At 41.2% G+C, this 20634-nt stretch overlaps 1 protein-coding gene across 2 annotated transcripts in view; it reads right to left on the reverse strand.

The window, feature by feature from the left end:
- pemt (phosphatidylethanolamine N-methyltransferase) overlaps window positions 1–8764 on the reverse strand; it is a 129687-nt gene extending 120923 nt beyond the window's left edge. For both annotated transcript variants that reach the window (XM_073060759.1, XM_073060758.1), the window contains exon 1: window positions 8591–8764. The gene's annotated coding sequence lies outside the window, so the exon portion shown is untranslated. The remainder of the gene's footprint in view (window positions 1–8590) is intronic.
- Between the last annotated feature and the right edge of the window lie 11870 nt (window positions 8765–20634).

A 20634-nucleotide genomic window follows, 5' to 3' on the forward strand; every position in this document is an offset into this window, starting at 1 on the left:
GATAAGGTACCCCAAGCAAGGCTTATTGAGGAAGTAAGGAGGACCAAGGGGATCTTGGGGATCCAAGGGGACCTTGCTTTGTGGATCCAGAATTGGTTTACCCACACAAGACAAAGAGTGGTTGTAGACGGATCATATTCTGCATGGAGGTCAGTGACTAGTGGTGTGCCTCAGGGATCTGTTCTGGGACCTCTTCTCTTTGTGATTTTTATAAATGACCTGGATGAAGAAGTGGAGGGATGGGTTAGTAAATTTGCTGATGACACAATGATTGGGGGTGTTGTGGATAGTGTGGATGGCTGTCAGAGGTTACAGCGGGACATCGATAGGCAACAGATCTCTCAATGAGTGAACATTTCAGAGACAGTGATCACAATTCCCTGACCTTCACCAGGACAGGGATAGGAGCAGAAAGTATGAATGGGGGAGGGGAGGGCAAAATTGGGAGTTTAAATTGAGAACAGATGTACTCAGGGAATGCATAATGGAAATGTAGAGGTCGTTTAAGGAGATCTAGGCCTCATATGGAGCCAGTGATCATTAATGGAGAATGTGTGGAGCAGGTTAAGACCTACAAGTATCTGGGACTACAGTTAGACGAGAAGCTCGACTGGACTGCCAACACAGATGCCTTGTGCAGGAAGGCACAGAGTCGACTGTACTTCCTTAGAAGGTTGGCGTCATTCAATGTTTGTAGTGAGATGCTGAAGATGTTCTATAGGTCAGTTGTGGAGAGCGCCCTCTTCTTTGTGGTGGCATGTTGGGGAGGCAGCATTAAGAAGAGGGACGCCTCACGTCTTAATAAGCTGGTAAGGAGGGCGCTGAGTAGGCTACGGTCAATTATGGAAAACCCTGAACATCCTCTAAATAGCACCATCCAGAGACAGAGAAGCAGTTTCAGCGACAGGTTGCTATCGATGCAATGCTCCTCAGACAGGATGAAGAGATCAATACTCCCCAATGCCATTCGGCTTTACAATTCAACCGCCAGGAGTAAGATATGTTAAAGTGCCGGGGTTAGGACTCAATGTATTTAAGTAAACTACTTAAGAACTTTTTAAAAGCTATTTATTAATGCTTTTTGAGAAGGTGATTTTAGATGCATATCATATTTTTACTGAGTTAAGTATTGTATGTAATTAGTTTTGCTACAATAAGTGTATGGGACATTGGAAAAAATGTTGAATTTCCCCATGGGGATGAATAAAGTATCTATCTATCTATCTAATAAGTTTGTCCCATTGAGGCAAGGAAAGAATGGCAAGGTGAAGGAACCATGGTTGACACAAGAATTGGAAGATCTAGTCGTGAGGAAGAAAGAAGCATACTTAAGGTTTAGAAAGGAAGGTTCTTGAGAGTTATACAATAGCCAGGAAGGAGCTTAATAAAGGGACTTAGGAGAGCTAAGAGATACAAGAAGACTTTGGCGAGTAGAATTAAGGAAAACCCGGAAGCGTTCTACACATACATAAAGAACAGTTGGATGAATAGAATCAGGGTAAGATCAATCACAAATAAAAGAGGAAACACGTGCCTGGAGCTGGAGGAGGCACAAGAGGATCTTAATGAATATTTTGTTTTAATATTCACCAGTGAGGACTGCCTAGAACAAGCTAAAACGCTGGAACACATTAACATTAAGAAAGAAGATATGTTGGAACTTTTTTTAAAAACATTAAAATAGATAAGATGCCAAGACCGGATAGGTTGTACCCCAATTACTATGAAAAGCATGGGAAGAAATTGCAACACCTTTGACAATGATCTTTGCAACCTCACGAGCCACAGGAGTACTCCCAAAAGACCGGAGGGTGGCATATATCAATCCTTTGTTCAAGAAAGGTAATAAGGATAATTCTGGGAATTATAAACCAGAGAGCCTCGCATCCTAACAAACAAATATCTACTTAGAACATTTGTTTAATCAAGAAACTTCATGTCATGTATTCTTAAATATTAGTAATTTAGTTTATTTGTTGTTTGAAGTGCCTAGATTTTTCCTTGTGATTACACCAAAATAATGCTGCTGGGGTTATACTTAACATTGCCTCCGCAATTCCTTTTGCATACTTTCAAGCTTAAAGTCTTCATTAAAGTAGTTTCCATAAAACAGCTAATAGAACAAAGTAAATTCCTTAACTTAATGAACTACTCCTTGTTGTATCATGGAAGAAATTTCTTTAGCCAGAGAGTGGAAAATCTGTGGAATTTATTGTCTGCAGAGACCAAGTCGATGGGTTATTTTTAAAACTGAGGTTGATCGGTTCTTAATTAGTAAGGACAAAGATTGGGGTTGCGAGGGATAATAAATCAGCCATGAAATGCTGATTTATTATAATAAATAAATCAGCATATAATAAATAATATAATAAATGTCAGAAAGACTTGATGGCCTGAATGGCCTTCTACTCCTACGTCTTATGGTCTTATCAGTGATGGGCAAACTATTGGAGAGGATTCTGAGAGATAGGATTTATGAGTATGTGAAGAAAGCATAATCTGATTAGGGATAGCCAGCATGACTTTGTGAGGGGCCGGGAGTGCCTCATGTGGAGGGAATGCTTTGAGGAAGTGACAACAAATTTATGAAGGCAGAGCAGTGGATGTAATGTATACAGATTTTAATCAGGCATTCAACAAGGCTCCCCATGGTAGGCTCGCAGTCAGAAGGTAAAGGAACCAAGGAAACTAGACCGTATGGATTCAGAACTTGCTCACCCACAGAAAGCAGAGGGCAGCAGTAGATGGGAGAGTATTCTGCCTGGAGATCAGTGTCCAGTGATGTTCACAGGGATCTGTTCTTGGACTCCTTGATCTTTGTGATTTTTATAAATAACTTGGATGATGAAGTGGAAGGGTGGGTTTGTAAGTTGCAGATGACAGAATGGCTGACTATGATGTGGATAGTGTAAAAGGTTGTCATTGGTTACAGTGAGTCATTAATAGGATGCAGAGCTGGGCTGAGAAGTGGCAAGTGGGGTTCAATCCGTAAAAGTGTGAAGTGTTTCCCTTTGCAAGGTTGAATTTCAAGCAGAGTACCAAGTGAATGGCAGCATTCTTAATCATGTGGATGAACACAAGGATCTTGGTGTCCACATCCAACAAATCCTTCAAAGTTACCAAGCAACCTGGTAAGGTGCTCAAGGTGTATGGTGTGTTGGCTTTTATCAGTCAGGACATTCTGTTTAAAGGCCATGAGGTAATGTCACAGTTCTATAAAACTCTGGTTAGACCATACTTACATTATTGTGCTCAGTTCTGGTCAACTCATTATAGGAAAAATGTAGAATCTTTAGAGAGGATGCAGAAGAAATATACCATGATGATGCCTGGATTAGAGGCATGTCTTATGAGGAAAGGATGAGTGAACTAGGTCTTTTCTCTTCAGAGCAAAGCTAGATGACAGCTGACTTGATACAAGTTAATCGAATGATAAGAGGCAGTGTGGAGAACCAGCAACTCCCCCACCTCCCCCAGGGCATGAATGGCTAATATGAGAAGGCATCATTTCAAGGATATTGGAGGGAAGTATAGAGGGATGTCAGATGTAGTTTTATTCCATTTTATTTATTTATTCATTCAATCTTACAGTGTGTGGTGGGTGCATGCTTGGGGTGATGCAAGAGGCAAGAGAAAAGAAAATGTAAACCCTTTGCAATTAACTAGTTTTCTGCATTAATTACTCATAAAATGTGATCCAATCTTCATCTAAGTCACAATAGTGGACAAACACAATCTGCCTAAACTAATAACACACAAACTTGTGTCTTTATTGAACACATTGTTTAATCATTCACAGTTCAGGATGGAAAAGGTATGTGAACCCTTGTATTTAATAATGGATGAACCTGCTTTGGCTGCAATAACCTCCACTAAACATTTCCAGTAGTGCTGATCAGACCTGCACCATGGTGAGGAGGAATTTTATACCATTCCTCCAAACAAAACTGTTTCAGTTCATCAATATTTCTGGGATTCTTGCATGAACAGCCCTTGTCAGGTAATGACACGGCATCTTAATCAGGTTAAGATATGGATTCTGACTTGGCTATTTCTTTTTAAACCATTCTGTTGTTGATTTACTCTTGTATTTCAGATCAGTGTCTTCTTGTATCATCCAACTTCTATAAGCTTCAGGTGACAGAATTCTACCCTGACATTCTCCTGTAAAATGTCTTGATACAATTTTTCCCTCAACAATTTCAACCTGTCCAGGCACTGAGGCAGCAAAGAAGCCCCAAACTGTTATGCTCCTTCCACCATGCTTCACAGTTGGGATGAGGTTTTGGTGTTGGTGTTTTCCCTCCAAATGTAGCGGTGTGGATTTTTGCCAAAAATGTCTAACTTTTGTCTCATCTGTCCACAGAACATTGTCCCAGAAGTGTTGTGGAACAGCCAGGGGGTCTTTTGCAAATTTGAGATGTGCAGCAATGCTTTTTTTTGGGAGAGCAGAGGTGTCATGAACACCATTATTGTTCAGTGTTTTTCTTATTGTGTACACATGAACAGAGACTTCAGCAGGTTCTAAAGATTTCTGCAGGTCTTTTGCTGTTACCCTTGGGTTCTTTTTGACCTCCTTCAGAATTATACACCATGCTCTTGATGTGATCTTTGCAGGACACCCACTCCTAGGGAGAGAATTTCCTCTATTTGTGGACAATTTCTCTTACTGTGGAGTCAGGTCTTTAGAAATGCTTTAGTAGCCTTTTCCAGCTTCATGCATCTCTACAATTCTTCTGAAAGTTGTTTTGATCAAGGCATGGTGCACAGTAACAGATCCTTCTTGAGAAGAACAGTCAGTAACCTCACTTTTTTTTTTAATAGGACAGGGCACCTGTACAACCCACACCACCAATCTCAACTCATTGATTGGAACACCTGACTCCAAATAGCTTCTGTATTTGTGTTATTAGCTTAGGCAGATTGTGTTTGTCTACTACTGTGACTTAGATGAAGAACTGATCACAATTTATGAGTGATTAATGCAGAAAACCAGGCAATTGCAAAGGGTTCACAAACTTTTTCTTTGCAATTGTAGATTAGATACATTAGGGACATTTACAAACTCTTAGAAAGGCAGAGAGAAAAAAAAGGCTACAGTATATGGAAAGGAAGCATTAGATTGATCTTGGAGTAAATTAAAAGGTTGGTACAGCATTGTGGGTCGAAGGGCCTGTATGCTGTACTATTCTTAGTTCTAACATTAAACACATTTAATGTTTAACATGTATGAATTAAGTTCATCCCAATGCAAATAACACTGCAGTAAAAACATATTTGCTGGAAATTCTCATGAAATCTGATAGCATCTGAGAGAAATGGAATTACTGTTTCAGGTCACTGGCCTTTCAGAACCAAAGTATTTTATCATAGTGATTAATCAGGGAAAGAGACTTGGCAATAGCAACACAAGCAAAGTAACAGTAAGTAAATACACAAGGGTATTAAATTATCACAACCCCCCCCCCCCCACCCAACAGAAAAGACTTCCATGAAATCATCCATTATAAATACCTTTAAATCTCAAGGGGATATAAGAGGCCAAATAACCTACTGTCTATGTTCTATTTTTGCAATATTAGCAAACTTGTATAAGTGGTCTTTTATGTTTTCATCTAAATATATATTTTTTAAATTTTTGCACCATTCTCTGTAAACTTAAGACACTGTTATGCATGATACATCAGCAGTTTCTGAGATACTCAAAAAACCCTGTCTGCCACTAACAATCATACCACAGTCAAAGTCACTTCAATCACATTTCTTCCTCATTCTGCTGTTTGGTCAGAAAAGCAACTAACCCTTTTGACTGTGTGTGTGACAGAGCACTTGGTAAGCACATTCCTTACACACCAACACACAAACACTGCCTTGTCATTCTGCTGATGAGTGTATGCACTTCAGTGTCTTCTCTGATATACAGTATTCTCATAATTGGTTCTAAACTGAGTTGATGCACTCAGGTTTGGATGGGACAGGGGAAGAAGAGAGAGAGGGGAGAGAGGGAGAGTGCGTATAGTAAATATTTTGAGACCCCAATACTAGCTGGACACCATTAGTCACATCTTGTCAATTAGAGGATCCACTCATTGAATATACTCTCTCCAGTTAATTGTATTTGCTTCTGTCACATAAAACGAGGTCATCATTTGCCATTAACTGGGCAAGCTTCCAATGCATTTTTAATAGCATTCTCACAAGGGACCTTATAACACCCAAAAACATTCCAATTTGTTATATATGTGGTCTTCATCTGGACTCCAATAACTATCTGACCAAGATATTGGGCTAACTTGTCTGTAACCGCTGATTTTCCACCTCTTACATTTGTTAAATAACAGACTACCACATGCAATTTTCAAACCACAGAAACAAATTACAGAAGGCATTTATTTGGATGACAGGTGTCTCCAATGATTAAATTATAAGGAGAGATTACATAACTACGGTCATGTCCTTTGAAATTAGGATGTTATAGGAATGCATAAAATTAAGAAGATTCAGAAGATGAAAAGTGAAGCTAGGCATCATAATGCTACCTGTTTATATATAATAGTGTAAACACTTTATGTGAGGATAAATAATTTATAGTATTACAGTGCTAGCTCCCAAAAATCAAAATTGGATCTCATGAAAAAGGCATGGACTGAAGTTTTTGTTATTACTTTCATCTAAATTAATAAACTATAATTAATTAAAAGCATAGTAGCCAACTATTGTGTAAGAGAACTGTTGATGGTTCTTTTGTTACTTTTAATCTTCATTACACAGTCACAATGAACTGCATACAAGGCTGAAGTTAACGATTACAAGAGTGCAAGTGCTGTTCAGACAAATTGAGTTTGGAGTGACCCTGGTTTTGGAGTGCAGGTATCCACTCCAGCTGGAGCCAAACTACAATATGGCAGCAAGAAAGATTTGGATCAATATTGGAAGTGATGACACAACTTTGCATGACTCTAGCTTGCATTATCACTGATGCAAGAGAGAAACAGCCATAAATGCTGTAATTAATTCTGAAGGAAATCAAATGGCTCCCATTTCACAACAGTACATCGCAACAGAATACAGGTCTGTTACAAGACTCTGGAAATATAGACCACTTTCTATACACCCATCTCTCAAAGAAGATATAAATCAAATATGACTTCAAGCCATCTAACAGTTTAAGTACAAGTGTTCACAAAAAAAATCTAAAATCTGGCATTAAGTTCATGACCCACTGCACTGCAGTGACTTTGGAAAACAAAAGCTTATGGTGTGTGAGGTAACATATTGGTGTTGCCACAACAGCTGACTGACAGGAAGCAGTGCAGGCAAAAGGATATAGAAAGATGCAAATCCATGGTGTGCAGTAACGCACACCAATTTCTTTTTACAACTTGTATACACGTCTTCAATGCAAGTATCAAAGAGTTGCTAGATTTTTGATATCACAAAGGTAGACAGGAAAGCAAACGATGGAAACACTTCTCAAATCACGCAGGTTGGAAAGTAGCACACACAAAATGCTGGAAAAACTCAACACATCAGGCAGCATCGAGAGAGGAAAATGAAGTCAACTGAATGAAGCAATACACACAAAATGCTGGTGGAACGCAGCAGGCCAGGCAGCATCTATACATTTCAGGGCGAGACCCAGGACAGGGTCAAATTTCAAGCCAAGACACTATATCAAAACTGGAAAAAAGGGTGGGAGGCTGAAGAAAAGGTTTCAGAGTGTTGTAGTTTAAGGGAAAGTGCAGTTATGTTTTAGTGGTAAGTGGCCAATTCATTTGTACAAATGATTAAATTAGCAACATTAGTGATATTAATAACACAAGTAAGAAATGTAAATTACATTCATCCTTGCATGGGGGTATAGTTTACCAGTAGGCAGCAATACAGAATTGTGGTTACTGTCTGATTAACCATATTATTGAAAGTGAAACAGGCTCGAAGAGGCAGGCAGCCTCCTCCTTTACCTAATCCACATGCTCAAACCACATAGGATGCTGCATACACTTCATAATTCACAGAAGCAGAGCAAAAATACAATATCCTAAACCACCTATGAGGTCCAAGACCCTGAATTCAATTCGGAACTGCCAAAGGGCTAACTGATTCTCCTTCTAAAGATGTTGATTAACCTGATAAATTCTATTTTCTGTTTTATTCCTTCTATAAGTGGTTGTTTGGGCATTTCCTTACAAATTCCTTACTTCATTAAAAATGAATTTCACACCATGCAGTGAGAGGAGAAAATCATATCATGTTAATCCTCAGAAACGGTTAAATATTATAGCAGGTGATGGGGGTACCTTGATTTAAATGGACCAGGTTACAATGTCAAACGAAACAGTGGTAAGCACTGTTCCAACAATTTAGACTATTTGACCGTCTTTATCGGCCACAATAAAGATTAAAAGACAAACAGACACACACACGAGTTCGAGGTGATCTGGGGTTTAGTGAACAGACACCCACGCTAGGGTCAGTTACCCAGCTTCGGGGTTATCCTAGCCCCTCTGCTCTTTTCAGGCCCAATACAATTTAGCCAGGCAACCATGGCAACCACGCGGCCTGCTCGCTTCAGGCTGACAAGTGATACCTTGCTGTAGTCCAGGTTCGCCAGGCCTCCACAACACCCTACTTCCAACTGGCTCTCACCCGCCAGAGTATCTCAATGCCCCGACTCGTTGGACAAGCTACAATCTCCCCGTTACCACAACTTTCATTTTCTGCCTTCAGGCAGCGAACGCAATGAACGCACGTACACATGAACTCTACACCGCGTGTGACGGTCGAGGGATGCATGCTGGGATTTGTAGTTTTCCTTCTTAAGTCAGCTCCGAAACGCTGAGAACGAGTGAAGGGGGGTTGCATTAGTTGGAACCCAGAGCAGTGCCCTGAGGGGGCCTGAGGATTGTTTGCTGAACTACTGGGGGGTGGGTGGATCAGAGGTAGGCAGCTGGGGAGAAATGGATAGTCGTGAAGGAAGAAATAAAGGGAATGAGGAGATAGTGAGGGGACGGATGGATGAAAACCAAGACAAAGGGAGTAAAAGAGTAAGAAATGATAGTGGAAAGTGCTCTGAAAATGAGGAGGATGAACAAGTTCAGAGAGAAGGTGTTGTCATAATAAGGTTTAATGTGAAGGCTCAAGGAAACATGAAGAAAATGAACCCATTTGTGCTAACAACAACACTGGCAAATAAGATAGGGGAAATAGTATTTGCAAAAGTCCTTAATGTTGGCAACCTATTGGTAAGATGTGCAAATGAGGAACAGCTTGAGAAGGCACTCAAATTAAGAGAGATAGGAAGATGTAAGGTGGAATACACAGGGAGCGTGGGAGCACGAAATGGTGGTGGATGTAAAGGAGTGATCACGGGAGTACCAATGAGTATAAATATGGAGGAGTTAAAGAGGAATATCAAAGGAGGAAAAGTAATGAATGTTCAAAGACTGAACACAACAAAGGATGGAGTGAAAAGGGAAAGTGAAACGGTATTGATTGAATTTGAAGAAGAAAGAGTGCCAGGGTAGGTGTTCCTGCGTTTCATGAGTTACCCAGTAAGAATGCCAAAGCCATTGAGGTGCTATAATTGTCAAAGGTTTGGACACATAGCTAAAAACTGTAATAGGCAGAGGAGATGTGCTAGATGTGGGGGTGATCATGAATATGGAAAGTGTGGAACAAGAGTGCAACCAAAATGCTGTAATTGTGGAGGAGCTCATAATGTGGCGTATAGTGGGTGTGAGGTTATGAGCTGGGAGAATAAAATTTGAGAAATAAGAGTGAAAAGAAAGATCACTTATGCAGAAGCTGTAAGAATGTCAAGAGAACAGAATAGTACTCCTGTTGAACAGGGAGCAAGAGGGATGCGAAAGATGCAACAAAGAACAAATGACAGGATTTATGTAGACAAAAAGGCTCTAGTAATATTCATTGCAGGAATGATTAGTAGTATGGCTGAGGTAAAGTCAAAAAGTGAAAAAATTCAGCTGGTTGTCAAAGCAGCAATGAATCATTTAGGGTTAGTAGGATTGACATGGGAAGAAGTGAGGGAGAACATCACTAATCAGTCAAACCAGGAAGTGTCATGGGTTGGTTAATACTAATTAAGGTGACTCTTTTGCAATGGAATGCATGGAGCTTACTGGCCATTAGCCAGGAATTCAAGCAGTTTATTAAAGGAATAGTTGTAAAAACCGGATGTAGTGTGTATTCAGGAGACTTGGTTGAAACCAACTTTAGACTTTGTGGTATATGGGTATACAATGATAAGGAAAGATAGAAATCTAGGGGGAAGAGGGGGTTGTGCTATATTAATCAAACAAGGTATACCATATAGGGTACTGGAAAAGAGAGATGATGAGGAATACATAGTGGTGGAAGTGTGGAAGAGAGAGAGGAGGAAGTGGTTATAATTAACTACTATAATCCATGAAAAGGGTGGACTTGGATAGCCTACTAAAGATACAAGGACAAAACAGACATAAAGTAGTGTGTACAGATTTCAATGTTCACAGCACAATATGGGGGGGATTCGTTTACAGATTCAAATGGAAAGGTAATTGAAGATTTGATGGAAGAAAAGGATTTGGTGTCTATGAATGATGGTAGAGGAACAAGGATAAACATAACAACAGGAACTGAGTCAGTATTAGATATTACGTTAGTGTCTAATACCTTGGATGGAGTTAGTAACTGGGACATCTTTCCCTTTCCCCCCCCCCCCCCCCCGTTCTCCATCTCCCTCTGGTGCTCCCCTCCCCCTTTCTTTCTCCCGTCCCATGATCCTTTCCCTACTCTAGTTCTGTATCCCTTTTGCCAATCACCTTTCTGGCTCTCAGCTCCACCCCACCCCGTCCAGTCTTCTCCTATCATTTCACATTTTTCCCTCCCTCTCCTACTTCCAAATCTCTTACTATCTTTTCTTTCAGTTAGTCCGGATGAAGGGTTTTGGCCCAAAACTTCAACAGCGCTTCTCCCTATGGATGCTGCCTGGCCTGCTGTGTTCCACCAGCATTGTGTGTGTGTTGCTTGAATTTCCAGCATCTGCAGATTTCCTCATATTCTAACAGATTTGTCAGGCAAGGTTTTCCCTTAAGAAAACCATGCTGACTTTGGTCCATTTTATCATGTGCCTCCAAGTACCTGAAAACCACAACCTTAACAATCAACTCCAACGTCTTCACAAGCACTGCGGTCAGGCTACCTGGTGATTAATTTCCTTTCTTCTGCCTCCCTTCCTTTTTGCTTTTTTTCTGTCCTCTGGAACCATGCCAGAATCTAGTGATGCTTGGGAGATCATTACTATTACCTCCACAATCTTCTCAGCTACCTCTTTCAGAACCATCAGGGGTAGTCCATCTAGTTCAGGTGGCTTATCTACCTTCAGACCTTTCAGTTTCCCATTCACCTTCTCCCTAGTAACAGCAACTGCATTCACTTCTGCTCCCTGACATTGCTCCACTACCGTCATGCCTGCTAGTGTCCCCATCCAATCAACTTTGGCCAGCTCTCTCTTGTGCCTCTATAATTCCCTTTACTCCACTGTATTACTGATAATTCTGACTTTAGCTTCTCCCTCTCAAATTGCAGGATGAATTCTATCATAATATGATCACTGCTCCTAAGGGTTCCTTTCTCTTAAGCTCCCAAAAAATCTAATCTGGACTTACATGAGGTCTACCTACAGATGGAGATGGAAGAGGACTCCAAAGTGTTCCTCATCATAAATACTACAAAGGGCTTTGTCTCTATAATAGGCTTATTTTTGGAGTTGCATCATCTCCTGTGCTCTGGAAGAAAGCTAAGAACCAGATGCTGCAAGGCAGTCCAGGCACTTAGTGCAACCTGGATGTCATCATTGTTTCCATTGAGGATGACATCTCGAAAATCTCAAACCAGTGTTAAAAGGATTAGAAGATTATGGGCTCATAAAACAATATGGCAAATGTGAATTCTTTAAACCAAGCATCACTTACTGTGGTCATACCATTGATGTACAAGAATTACACAAGTATGTTGAGAAAATTCAAGCAGTGGTAATGCGCTAAGGCCAAAGTGTGCATCATAGTTGTGGTCCCTTTTAGGATTTGTCAATTACTATAACAGGTTTCTGCCAAACCTGGCTACTGTGCTCCAGCATTGAACTCATTACTACAGATTGGGAAGATATAGCAATGGACAAAGTAGTGTGAGGTGGCAATCTGTGTTTCAAGATTAGCTTTTTGTAGTGCTCTGATGCAGTGGACTTGTGGGGCCCTTGTTCCCCTGATCTCGAACATTTACAATTAAGTGCTGGCTGTTCCACTTATCAAGAGAATTCTCCTCCGTGCTTCTGACCACAGTTAGCATACCGCCAAAGGCAGATTGAGTGCCATGATCAGTAAACAAGAAACAACCTTCCCTGAGGCCATTCAAATCATGGTCAGGGACTTGAATCAGGCTGGTTTGAAGAAATATCTGCCCAGTTATCATCAACATATTACTTGCAGCACCAGAGGTCTCAACAAACACAACTACTGCTATACTACGATTAGGAATACTTACCGTTCCGTGCCTAGATTGCATTTCAGGAAATCTGATCACTTTGCTGAGCTCTTTTCACACCCGCGAACAGGCAGAAGCTAAAGAGCAATGCTCCGGAGGTAAGTACAACAAAGAGGTGGTCGTGAGAGGCAGAGTGGTGGCTATGGGATTTCTTTGACTTGGTGGACTGGGTTGTGTTCAAGGACTCATCAGAGAATCTGAATAAATACACCATGGTTGTCATGGACTTCATTAAAATAGCCGTGGATGAGTGACCTCCTCCCCCCCCCCCCCCCCACAAATTCATTCAAAGTTCAAAATTCAAAGTACATTTGACCAAAATTCAAAGTCACCCAGAAGGCTACGTCAGGCTGGTGGTCACTCCCCTCAGGAGGCCACGTCCTGTCGGAGGACACCTCCCACAGGAGTCTGCTCCCCTCAAGAAGCTGTGTTGGGCTTGTGCTATGCTCTGCTTGGGAGGCTGCATCGGGCCAGAGGCTGGGAGGCTGCTTCTTGGAGGAGGAAGGCCCTAAGGAAGAACTGGGTTTGTGCTGTTGCTCTTTTCGATGCTGACAGAGGATGTTTTAGAAATTCTGACACAAATGTGGTTATGAGTGTGGAGTGTAGTTTATCTTGGTCTCCTTGAGTTTCCTCCGTTTTCTTTCTTGTTGCCGATTGTGGAGTGGGCAATATGTTACTTTGTTTTGGGTAAGGGAGGGATTGAGTGATGCTATTGTCACCATTTTTTTTTGCGTGGGAGAAGTTTAGGGATTAAGGGTTTGATGTTTTAGTGGCCATGTCCGGGTGGGAGATCTGTTAGTTTTTGTGTGAGAGAGAGGGTGGGGTTTGGGGTTCTGCGAGTTCTGTTTCTGTTTCCTTTTTGTGTGGGTGGGGTGCCTCAATGAGTTCCATGGTTTTTCTATATTTTATGGCTATCTGGGGAAGACGTATCTCAGAACTGTATTCTGCATACATAATTTGATACAGTAAGTCCCAACACAAACCCTTGTGGAACACCACTAGTCCCTAGCAGCCAGCCAGTAAAGGCTCTCTGTATTCCCACTCTTTGCCTCCTGACAATCAGCCACTGCTTTATCCATGCTAGAATCTTTCCTGTAATACCAAGGGCTTATAGTTCGCTACGTAGCTTCATTTGTGGTACCTTGTCAAAGGCCTTCTGAAAATTCAAGTACATAATATCAACTGATTCGTCTTTGCCTATCTTGCTTGTTATTTCTTCTATTGTGTTTCTTGGATTTACTCTGTATGCCTGCAAGAAACGGAATCTCAGGGTTGTGTATGGTGCCATATACTGTACATATTTTAATAATAAATTTACTTTGAACTTTGGAAGTAATGGCCAGCAAACCCTGCCAGAACTGATGTGCATCTAACCTTAATCAGAATTGTTTTCTTACCCCCTAAAATAGCCTTCCATAGGTTGTAGCTGGACTTGTATAGGTCTGAATCACCGTTCTTCAATGCCACAGATCTAGCCTTCAGCAGATTACCAATTTCCTGGTTCATCCACGGCTTTTGGTTTGGGTATGCCCGGTATGTTCTCAAAGGCATAGGTGCTGATGAAGTCGCTGACAGTTGTGGCTATTCATTCACACTCAAGGATGAGTCCCTGAATATTGTCTAGTTCACTGACTCAAAGCCATCCTGTAAGTGCTCCTCCACCTTCCTTGGCCATACCTTCTTGGTCTTCACCATTGTTGCTGCAGTCTTTTGTTTCTGCCGATATGCTGGGAGTAGAAGTCCATCCAGGTGTTTGGACTTTCCAAAGTGTGGAGCGTGGGGTGGCACGTTCTTGATAGCGGTATAACAGTGGTCAAGTGTGTTGGCTCCTCTAGTTCCACAGGTGATAAGTTATTGGCAGTTGTTTAGAAATTTCTTCAAGATGGTCTGGTTGAAATCTCCCACAATGATAGGGAAGGCCACAGGCTGTGGAATTCCATGCCTGCTGATTACATTGCTGAGCTCTTCCAGTGCATACTGGACATTAGCCTGAGGTGAAATGCACACCACTACCAGGATGATGGCAGAAAACTCCCTTAACAGATAATGTTCTCCCTTAACAGAGAATGGTGAAGCCATGGGACTGCAGCGCTGGATGAACCAAGGATGATCCAGGAGGCAGAGCAATTGATAGATAAGTCTTTTGAGCAGATGGTTACACCCAGAGTGCAGATTGCAGGGAGTAGATGGGTGAACACTGAGGGAGATAAAGGGAGAAAGAAGTCAGTGCAGGGTCCTCTTGTGGCCATTACCCTCAGCGACAGGTATACCCATTTGGATACTGCTGAGGGGGATGCCCTATCTGGCAAAGCAGCAGCAGCCAGACCAATAGCACTGTGGCTGGCTCTGAGCCTCAGAAGGGTAGGGTGAAGTCAGGCGGTGCAATAGTCATAGGCGACTCGATAGTTAGGGGAACAAATAGGAGATTTTGTGGCAGCAAAAGAGACGCCAGGGTATTGTGTTGCCTCCCGGGTGCAAGGGTCCAGGATGTCTCTGACCAGTTGCAGAATATTCTTGAAGGGGATTTTGAGCAGCCAGAAGTTGTGGTACATATTGGTACCAATGTCATAGGCAAGAGAGGGGTAGAGGTCCTGCGCAGTAAGTTTAGGGAGTTAGGAAGGAGGCTGAAGAGCAGGACCTCCAAGCTAGTAATCTCTGGATTACTCGTGGTGCAACGAACTAGGGAAAGTCAGAACAGGAAGACAGTGTAGCAAGTGAGTGGCTGAGGAGATGGTGCTGGGGGCAGGGTTTCAAGTTCTTGGATCATTGGAACCTTTTCTGGGGAAGGGGTGATCTGTACAAGTGGGACAGGTTGCACCTGAACTGGAGGGGAACCAATATCCTGGGAGGGAGGTTTCCTAATACTATTAGGGAGGGTCTAACTAGATTTGCAGCAGGGTGGGAACTGAAGTAAAGAGGTAGAGGTTAGGGTAGTTGGCACACAAGTAGAGACATCTTGTAGGGTGTTTGTGAGGAAGGATAGGCAGATGATAGAGCAAAGATGCACTCAGCCAGATGGTTTGAGATGTGTCTATTTTAATACAAGGAGTATCATAAACAAGGCGATAAACTTAGAGTGTGGATCAATACATGGAACTATGATGCTGTGGCCATTACAGAGACTTGGATGTCTCAGGGGAAGGAATGGCTGCTGAGTGTGCCAGGTTTCAGATATTTCAAAAAGAACAGGGAGGGAGGCAAAGGGTGATATTATCCCTAATCAGGGATGATATCACAGCAACAGAAAGGGAGGAAGTCATGGAGGTGATTGTCTAATGGGTCAGTGTGGGTGGAAGTCATAAACAGAAAGTGGTTAATAACTCTACTGGGTGTTTTTTATAGACCTCTCAATAATAACAGAGACATCAAGGAGCAGATAGGGAGGCAGATTCTGGAACGGTGCAATAATAATAGGGTTGTTGTGGTGGATGATTTTAACTTTCCTAATATTGACTGGCATCTCCTTACGCAAGAGGTTTAGATGGAGTGGAGTTTGTTAGGTGTGTTCAGGAAGGTTTCTTCACACAATATGTAGATAAGCCAGCTAGAGGAGAGGCTGTACTTGATTTGGTATTGGGAAATGAAGCTGGTCAGGTGTCAGATCTCTTGGTGGGAGAGCATTTTGGAGATAGTGATCACAAGTCTATCTCCTTTACCATAGTGCTGGAGAGGGATAGGAGCAGACAATTTGGGAAAACATTAATTTGGGGTAGGGAAATATGATGCTGTTAGGCAGAAACTTGGGAGCATAAATTTTGAGCAGATGTTCTCAGGGAAATGTAGGGCAGAAATGTGGCAAATATTTGGGGAACATTTGCATGGCGTTCGGTATTAAGTATGCTCCATTGAGGTAGGGAAAGGACGGTAGGGTAAAAGGACCATGGTGTACAAAGGATGTAGAAAATCTATTAAGAAGCTTACGGAAGGTTCAAGAAACTAGGTATTAGAGCTCTAGAAAATTACAATGTTGCCCGGAAGGAACTTAAGAATGAAATTAGAAGAGCTCGAAGGGGCCATGAGAAGGCCTTGGCAAGCAGGATTAAGGAAAACCCCAAGGCATTTACAGTATATGAAAAGAAAGTGGATGAGCTGTGTGAGAATACAGTCAGACCAATCAGGTATGATAGTGGAAATCTGTACATGGAGTCGGAGGAGGTAGTGGAGGTAGTTAATGAACACTTTACTTCAGTATTCATCAGGGAAAAGGACCTTGGCAATTGTTGGATGAGTTACAGTGGACTGAAAGCTTGAGCATATAGACATTAAGAAAAAGGATGTGCTGGAGCTTTTGAAAAGCATTAAGTTAGATAAGTTGCCGGGTCTGTACGTGATATACCCCTGGCTACAGTGGGAAGTGAGGGAGGAGACTGCTGAGCCTCTGGCGATGATCTTTGCATCATCAATAGTCACAGGTAAAAGTACCAGAGGATTGGAGGGTTGCAAATGTTGTTCCCTTGTTCAAGAAAGGGAGTACAGATAACCCAGGAAATTATAGACCAGCAAATCTTACTTCAGTAGTGGGCAAGTTGTTGAAGAAGATCCTGAGAAGCAGAATTTTTGAGCATTTGGAGAAACATAATCTGATGAGGTTTAGCATGGTTTTGTGAAGGGCAAGTTATGCCTTACGAGCCTGATTGAATTCTTTGAGGATGTAACAAAACACACTGATGAAGAGTATACGGATTTCAGTAAGGCATTTGAGAAGGTTCCCCATGCAAGGCTCATTCAAAAAGTAATGAGGCATGGGATCCAAGAAGAACTTGCTTTGTGGATTCAGAATTGGCTTGCCCACAGAAGGCAAAGGGTGGTTGTAGACGGGTCATATTCTGTATGGAGCTTGGTGACCAGTGGTGTCCAACAGGGATCTGTTCTGAGACCCCTCCTCTTTGTAAATTTTATAAATGACCTGGATGAGGAAGTAGAAGAGTAGGTTAGTAAGTTTGCTGTTGACACAGAAGTTAAGGGTGTTGTGGACAGTCTGGAGGGTTGTCAGAGGTTACAGCGTGACATCGATAGGATGCAGAACTGGGCTGAGAACTGGCAAATGGAATCCAACCCAGATTAGTGTGAAGTGGTTCATTTTGGTCGGTCAAATTTTTTAAAAAACAGAATATAATATTAATGGTAACACTCTTGGCAGTGTGGAATATCAGAGGGATCTTGGAGTTTGTTTTGATAGGGTATTTAAAGCTGCTGTGCAGGTTGACAGTGTTATTAAGAAGGCATTATGGTGTGTTGGCCTTCATCAACCATGGGACTGAGTTCAAGAGTCATGAGGTAATGTTATAGCTACTGTATATAAGACCTTAGCGAGACCCGCTTGCAGTACTATGTTCAGTTCTGATCACCTCACTACAGGAAGGATGTGGAGAGGAGATTTACAAGGATGTTGCCTGGATTGGAGAGTGTGCCTGATGAGAATAGATTGAGTGAATTTAACCTTTTCTACTTGGAGTGACAGAGAATAAGAGATGACCTGATAGAGCTATATAAGATGATAAGAGGCATTGATCATGTAGATAGCCAGAGGCTTTTTCCCAGGGCTAAAATGACTAAAATGAGGGGGCATAGTTTTAAGGTGCTTGGAAGTAGGTACAGGGGGGATGTCAGAGGCAAGTTTTTCACACAGAGAGTGGTGGGTGTGTGGAATGCACTGCCAGTGATGGTGGTAGAGGTGGATACAATAGGGTCTTTTAAGAGATTTTTTAATAAGTACATGGAGCTCAGAAAAATAGAGGGCTATGCAGTAGGGAAATTCTAGGCAGTTTCTAGAGTAGGTTACATGGTCGGCACAACATTGTGGGCCAAAGGGCCTGTAAAATGCTGTAGATTTCTATGTTCTATTTTACCTCAAATCATTAATATAGATGACAAACAACATCAGACCCAGACCAGCAGGCCTCCAGTCAGAGGGGCAACATCTACGCTCACTCTCAAGCTTCTCCCACTAAGCCAATATTGAATCCAGTTTACTATTTCAACTTAAGTACCAAGTGATGGAACGTTCTGGACCGGGCTCCCATGTAGGACCTTCATCAATATTCCTAATACCTCCTCAAAAAAAACTCTATAAGATTGGTTAGACACAATCTCCCACGCACAAAGCCATATTGACTATTCCTAATCAGGCCCTGTGTATCCATTATCTCTCTTCATTCAAAGGATATTGAGGTTGCCACAGAAATTTACATGTTTTATATCTCTTTTCCAAAACCAACTCGGCTTTTCTATAAATTTTCAGAGTTAAATAGTATATTCTAAAATTTGAATAGTTATGATCGATAGTTATGTAAATAAATTAGCACCCTGTACTGTGCTTTGTGTTCAAAGTGGCTTTGCAATTTTGTTCATTTCTGTGCTTTCTGCTTTCATTGATTCTAAAGTGCATACGTAAGTGTTTGCTGCATTTGTTGGTGCCGTTAAATAATAATTTTACATAGTACTAGAGATACTCTTTGTTAATGGGCAATGGTTCTCTTCTCCAGATTTGTGTGTAAGTGTTGGAGGCTCTGGCAAAGCATACATTAATAAAATGTCCAAACGCTGCTTTGTGAATTTAACAAGCAAACAGTGCAAATGAAGTCATCATTTATAACATGCACCAAATTTCCCAAACTTTCTTTCAGTAATTACATATTTATCAACTTTTTTTAACCAATTATCAGAAGTAATATCAAACGCTCCTGAAAACTCTCATTTGTACAAACTTGCATATACTTCTTATTTTTAAGGACTGTAATATTTTTCAGCAATTAAAAGTACAATTATTGTAGCAAAATGTCACAGTTTAATCCAACTGTAAATTACGTCTGTTTAATGATGAGAGTCAGCTGGATGGGCTTTACTCATTTTGAGTTCATCAAAGTTCTATTTCTTTGTAGAGAAGGACACATTTTTGCACTTCAGAATCAGAATCAGATTTATTATCTCTAACTTAGTGTGGAAGAAAATTAAATTTTGAATTAAATTTTGTTGTCAAGCTTGACTAGCTAAATATTGCTCAAGATTTGGGTCATGAGTGTGACAGGATAAGATGCAGACACTGCCTTGCTAATGTTAACTAACAATAGCTAATAATAGAGCATGCCAGTAATGAGGTATTGTTAACCTTTGTTTGAGACTGTCTAGTTAATAGGAGAACTGACAGTAGACATGCAGTTCTGATTTTATGTATCGCGTAGGAACATTTCTGAACTGGCTGACACTTAACGAGTGCTTCTTGAAATCGCTGACTAAGTATGTTTAGCAGTTGACTATCACCCAAAATCTACTGTATAAATTTAAGATGTAACCTGACACTGGCGGAGTTGTAAGGCAACGGCTCTCCGCGATCATGTATTAAAATACGGACCGTATACCAAGGTCTGTGTTTTTATTTCTGTTTGATAAATGGGTAAGATCTCTTACAGTAAAATACAGTAAAACAGGGTAGATTGTTCGACACTTAGATAACATATTTGTTATTTTGTGTCACTAGTACAGTGCAAAGATATAAAATTGCTATAAATTACAAAGTAAAGAGTAAATTGCAAAACAAAAAAAAATTAGTTAGTGGTACTTGTGTGCTCAGAAATCTAATGGCAGGGAGGAAGATGTTTTTCTTAAAATGCTGACTGTAGGTCTTCTGGCTCCCCCCTCCTCCCTGATGGCAGTATCAAGAATAGGTCATGCTCCAGAGGGTGAGGATCCAGCCTTCTTGAGGCACCGTCTTTGAAATGTCTTTGCTGGTGGTGAGGGCTGAGCCTGTGATGGAGCTGACTATGTTTGCAACCCTCTGCGAACTCTTACGATCCTGTGCAACGGAGCCTCCGTACCAGGCTGTGAAGTAACCAATCGGAATTCTCTCTAGAAATTTACAGAAGTCTTTGGTGACATGTAAATCTCCTCAGACTCCTAATGAAATATACAGTGGCATGCAAAAGTTTGGGCACCCCTGGTCAAAATTTCTGTTACTGTGAATAGCTGAGCGAGTAAAAGATGACCTGATTTCCAAAAGGCATAAAGTTAAAGATGACACATTTCTTTAATATTTTAAGCAAGATTACTTTTTTTATTTCCATCTTTTACAGCTTCAAAATAACAAAAAAGGAA

Source organism: Hemitrygon akajei, chromosome 11 (genome assembly GCF_048418815.1).
Source record: "Hemitrygon akajei chromosome 11, sHemAka1.3, whole genome shotgun sequence".
Lineage (NCBI taxonomy): Eukaryota > Metazoa > Chordata > Chondrichthyes > Myliobatiformes > Dasyatidae > Hemitrygon > Hemitrygon akajei.